The sequence below is a fragment of the Elephantulus edwardii genome, unplaced genomic scaffold (assembly GCF_000299155.1).
Source record: "Elephantulus edwardii isolate Elephantulus edwardi_28Jun2011 unplaced genomic scaffold, EleEdw1.0 scaffold00149, whole genome shotgun sequence".
Classification (NCBI taxonomy): domain Eukaryota; kingdom Metazoa; phylum Chordata; class Mammalia; order Macroscelidea; family Macroscelididae; genus Elephantulus; species Elephantulus edwardii.
In genome coordinates, this window is record NW_006399899.1 from 7,030,614 (window position 1) to 7,035,752 (window position 5,139).

The 5,139-nt window shown below is 40.5% G+C and overlaps 1 pseudogene; it reads left to right on the top strand.

Moving 5' to 3' along the window:
* The first annotated feature begins 1,605 nt into the window (after positions 1-1,605).
* LOC102852684 lies at positions 1,606-3,872 on the top strand (annotated as a pseudogene).
* The last annotated feature ends 1,267 nt before the right edge of the window (positions 3,873-5,139 follow it).

Below are 5,139 nucleotides of genomic sequence, written 5' to 3' on the forward strand. Positions count from 1 at the left end.
TACCACATACAACATTTCTTCTTTACTTCAATGAGCACATCTGTATGTAGAAAATGTTTGCTCATCTCATGTGATGGCTGCAGTCTGTTGACCTTAGTTGCTGATGTGTTGCATTAAGAATTCTTGGACTACATATAACTTAGCAGAGAAAAGAGTAGGAAGATCTTGGTTGTTGAAAGTCGTTTAGATAGATATGATAAAGTCTTTGATAAGAAAAGTAAGGACTATGGGGGAAGGGTAATTTTATATAGAGGTAATTTTTACACTATTGGATTGTTGTGGATTAAATAATTGCCCACATTTAAACTGTCAGGGAAAAGAGAATCCCTGGAAAATAGGGTTTCAAAAGAAGGATGAAAGTGGATGTAGTAAAAGGAGGTCTGTCAAGGAAAAGGGAAGGTTTAATTAGAGCATAGGCTTCTAATGTAGAGCTATGACAATAGGCTAATGTCTCTTTTTTTCTAACTAGATTTGTGAAATTTTTTAAAACATCAATAAATAAAAAAAATTACTCCTACGTTCAGTTAATGAAAGACACAAACAAAAGAATGAGATGATTCAGGTATGTCATCCAGAGAGGTATTTGAGTGTTTATATTTTGAAGGCAAATACTGTAAATCTTGAGGTTTCAAATGAAACAAGAAAGGTAAGGATGGGCTCACGTGTTCAATACTTTTTTAAAAAACACCATGTTTGATGAGATAGATCTGTGATGGATAAGGTAGAAAATAGTGGAAGTATATAGGTCATTATTTACCAGAATTATTACCACTCTGGTTGCTTATTGATAAAGAACTCTGTGCCAATATAAAAGTACATAATTTGAATCTACCAGCTGTTTTGCGAGGGAAAGATGAGCAATCTCCTCCCATGCAATTTACTGTCTCTAAAAACCCAATAGACAGTCAGTGAATGGTCAGTTCAGACTCAATAGTAAGTATACAACAGTAATAACCTTATCTAAGGTAACATGGCATAATGTAAAATAACATAAAGGGACAGTCCCCATCAACACCATATATATCATAAAATTGATCCATATAAGGTCAGGCATTCCCGAAGGGTTCCTGCACTTAATTCTACTAATTATTGGGCCTAAGGTTTGCAGCAAATTTATACACAGACTTTACTCACAGTTGTGGGGTTTGTTAAGAACATAGTTTGAGGATTAGAGGAGGCAAAGTATTTCAAGACAGAAGTCTTCAATTTGTTCAGACAGCTTCTCAATCAAGAAGTGAATGTCCAGATTCCATGCAGCAACACAAATGCAAGAAGCTTCTGGTTTCCTCAATTGTCCCGTTAAGTTTTGCTTCAAAGCTGTCACAAGTCAGATTTTTCTTCAATTACTCAGCAGGCAGAACCTTTATCTTTGGCTCAGTTTCCAAAATTCCAGTAGGCTAAGCTTCATCACAGTCTCTCCACAGTCTTACGTTGGTCTAATAGCTGTTGATGATATTATCAGAAGACTCTGATCAACAATGAACTATATGTCTGCAGCTGAGGTAAGTGGAGACTATGCCTCAAGACGGGGCTAAGGTAATGGCTTAGAAAAGCCATTTTCAAAAGTCCTAACATGCCTGCGCTTCAGCACCGCAGTGCGAGGTATCTTCCTCAGGCAGATCCGACCTGCCCACCCCTCACACCAGCTTCAAGACTGAACCCACTATGATCTTCATAAACAATGAATGACATATGTCAGTGAGTGGCAAAAAATTTCCTGTTTTCAATCCGTCAACTGAGAAGAAAAACTGTGAAGAAGGAGATAAGGCAGATGTTGATAAAGCGGGGAAAGCTGTAAAAGAAGCTTTTCTGGTTGGCTCTCCATGGCGAACTATGGACGCTTCAGAAAGGGGGCGGCTCCTGCATAAGTTGGCTGATTTAATTGACCAGGGATAGCCTACTTTTGGCATTGATAGAGGCAGTGAATTGTGAAAAAGTATTTTCTGGTACGTATTTGATGGACTTTTCTTCCTCTTCATGCACTTACTGCAGAGGGTCAAGGACTGCAGCCTTCAGTATGGACTGAGGCTCAATGTTAAGAAGACAAAGATTCTCACCACTGGACCGGTAATATCAGGATGGATGGCGAAGAGATTGAGATTGTTCACAGCTTCAGTTTACTCGGCTCCACAGTCAACACTCTTGGCACCAGTAGCCAGGAAATCAAAAAACGTATTGCGATGGGAAAGTCTGCTGTTAGGGACCTCTCTAAAGTACTCAAGAGCAACGGTGTCTCTTTGGAGACGAAGGTGCGCCTGATACAGGCCATGGTCTTCGCAATCGCTTGTTATGCATCAGAGAGCTGGACAATGACTAGGGAGGACAGGAGAATTGACGCCTTTGCGCTGTGGTGCTGGAGAAGAGTATTGAATGTACCATGGACTGACAAGAAAATAAACAGATTCAACCTAGAGAGGGTTAAACCAGGCTACTCCTTGGAAGCAAGGATTCTGGGGCTTCGTCTGCCATACTTTGGACATGTTGCAAGGAGAGACAGGTTTTTGGAGAGGGACATAATGCTGGGTAGAGTAGAGGGACAGCGAAGGAGGCGAAGACCCTCTAGGAGGTGGATTGATTCAGTGACTGGGGTAATTGGGATGGGTGTGTCAGAGACAGTGCGATTGGCACAGGATAGAGCATGGTTTAGGGCTGTTGTACATAGGGTCGCTATGAGTCGCAAAGGACTCGATGGCACGTAAGAGCAAACAACAACAATTTGATGGACTTAGAGTTAAGCATCAAAAGTTTACGCTACTGCACAGGCTGGGCTGACAAGATCCATGGTCTGGCGATACCTACGGATGGAGACATTTTTGGTTATGCAAGACATGAGCCAGTTGGTGTGTGTGGCCAGATCATTCCTCGGAATTTTCTGTTGGTCATGCTTTAGTTGGAAGTTAGGACCTGCCCTTTCCTGTGGCAACACCGCGATTGTCAGACCAGCAGAGCATATGCCTCTCTCAGCTCTTTATGAGGCATCTCTGATAAAAGAGGCAGGGTTTCCCCCAGGAGGGGTGAATAGTATGCCCAGTTACAGGTACGGACCCGCTACAGGAGCAGCCATCTCTTCCCACGTGGACGTCGACAAAGTGGCGTTCACAGGATTAACGGAGGTTGGTAAATTAATTAAAGGAGTTGCTGAGAAGAGCAATCTGAAGAGGGTGACCCTGGAGCTGGGCGGGAAGAGCCCCTGCATTGTGTTTGCAGATGCTGACTTGGACAATGCAGTTGAATTTGCACACCGAGGATTATTCTTCCACCAAAGTCAGTGTTGTTTAGCTGCATCCAGAATTTTTGTGGAAAAATCAATTTATGATGAGTTTGTTCGGTGGAGTGTTGGGTTGGCTAATAAATAAGTTCTTGTCAATCCTCTGACCCCAGGAGTAAGCCGAGGTCCTCAGATTGACAAGGAACAATGTGATAAGATAATTGACCTCATTGAGTGTTTGAAGAAAGAAGGGGCCAGACTGGAATGTGCAGGAGGCCCAGGGGGAATAAAGGCTGATTTATCCAGCCCACAGTTTTCTCCAATGTGACTGATGGGATGCTCATTGCCAAGGAGGAAATATTTGGACCAGTCCAGCAATTCATGAAGTTTAAATATTTAGATGAAGTGGTCAAGAAAGCAAACACTTTCTATGGCTTAGTGACTGGAGGTTTTTTTTACCAAGGACCTTGATAAGCCTGTGACAGTGTCTGCTGCCTTGCAGGCTGGGACAGTGTGGGTGAACTGCTATATGGCAAATTCTGTCCAGTGCCCCTTCAGGAGATTCAAGATGCCTGGAAATCGACAAGAACTGGCTGAATAGGGTCTTCATGGATATAACAAGGTCAACACAGTTACAATGAAAATTTCTAAGAAGAATTCATAGAGAACATAATGAAGATGGAGACAAGTGTCAGGAGCCAAGCATTTTAAATAACAGCTAATATATTTCAGTGTCTTATCTCGATTTTTCTAAATAAGTAAGCCACATTAGCAATAATATCCACACACAGTATATTTGGCATGTAACTTACTCTGAACCATTTTATGATTTAATAGAGGATGACTAGTTGTCCTTTATTCATTTACCAGATCCTTGAAATACTTGATAGTCATGTTAACTGCCAAGTAGTGGCACTTTACTCCAAGAAGTTGTGAAATCATAGATGTCTCTTTAAATGTTGACTAGAATGTGGTGCCTGCCTGTCGAAGGAAGTGATTCCTGAAATATGAGCGATAATCTTAGTATTAACGTCAATAAAAACAACCTTATATATGGGGGGAAAAACCCTCCTAACATGACACATAGTCAAGACTACATTATATAAAGAAGAGGTCATGATTAATTAATGAGAAATAATAATTGAACTGAGAGGATTGTAGCCTAGAATAAATATGATATATTTGTGGAAAGTAAAAATATCTATAAGGGAGCTGTGATGGGCTAATGGTAGAGAGTTGTGCTGGCAACACAAATGCTTGCTGTTTGAATTTACCAGTTACTCTGTGGGAGAAATATGAGTGATCTTCTCCAGTGCCATTCACAGCCTGTGAAATAGCACTGGAGGATCAGCTAAAGTCGATTTCTACTTGATAGTCTGTAAAAAAAAACAAAAGCAAATATATGTCGATCTTTGGAAAGCGTTATTCTAGTTACTGAAGGAAACCAGCTAATGGCCTGAGTGTTTTAGGAGGAGGCCAACGTTTCCAAATTATTTAAGAGGAAAATAATGCACAAAAGTTTGTGGGTTTTTTTTGGGGGGGGGTTGGTTTGTTGTTGTTATTGTTGTTTTATTCATTCAACTATTGGAACTCTGGTGGCAACTCTGGCTATTAGTGTTCCTCCAGAGAGTTAGTTTCAGCTTAATGGTAATGAGTTTTGTAGAAGATACAAAATATGTCCATCTTGTACCCTTGGCTTTAACAAATTGTTCAAGGCATTCAGCCAGCTTTGAATGCAATGATGACAATTTGTCACATGTATAATTGAATTAATAGTTGAATGGGTAAAAAAATGTTAATTGGATTTTACTTGCATAAAATCCTAGTTTTTAATTGGTTGGAACTTTAGAAAGAGCAATGGGAGTTCGTTAATCCTAGCAGTGGAAAACAAATGAATGTTAGCAATTGGTGAATGTTTTAGAAATGCATAG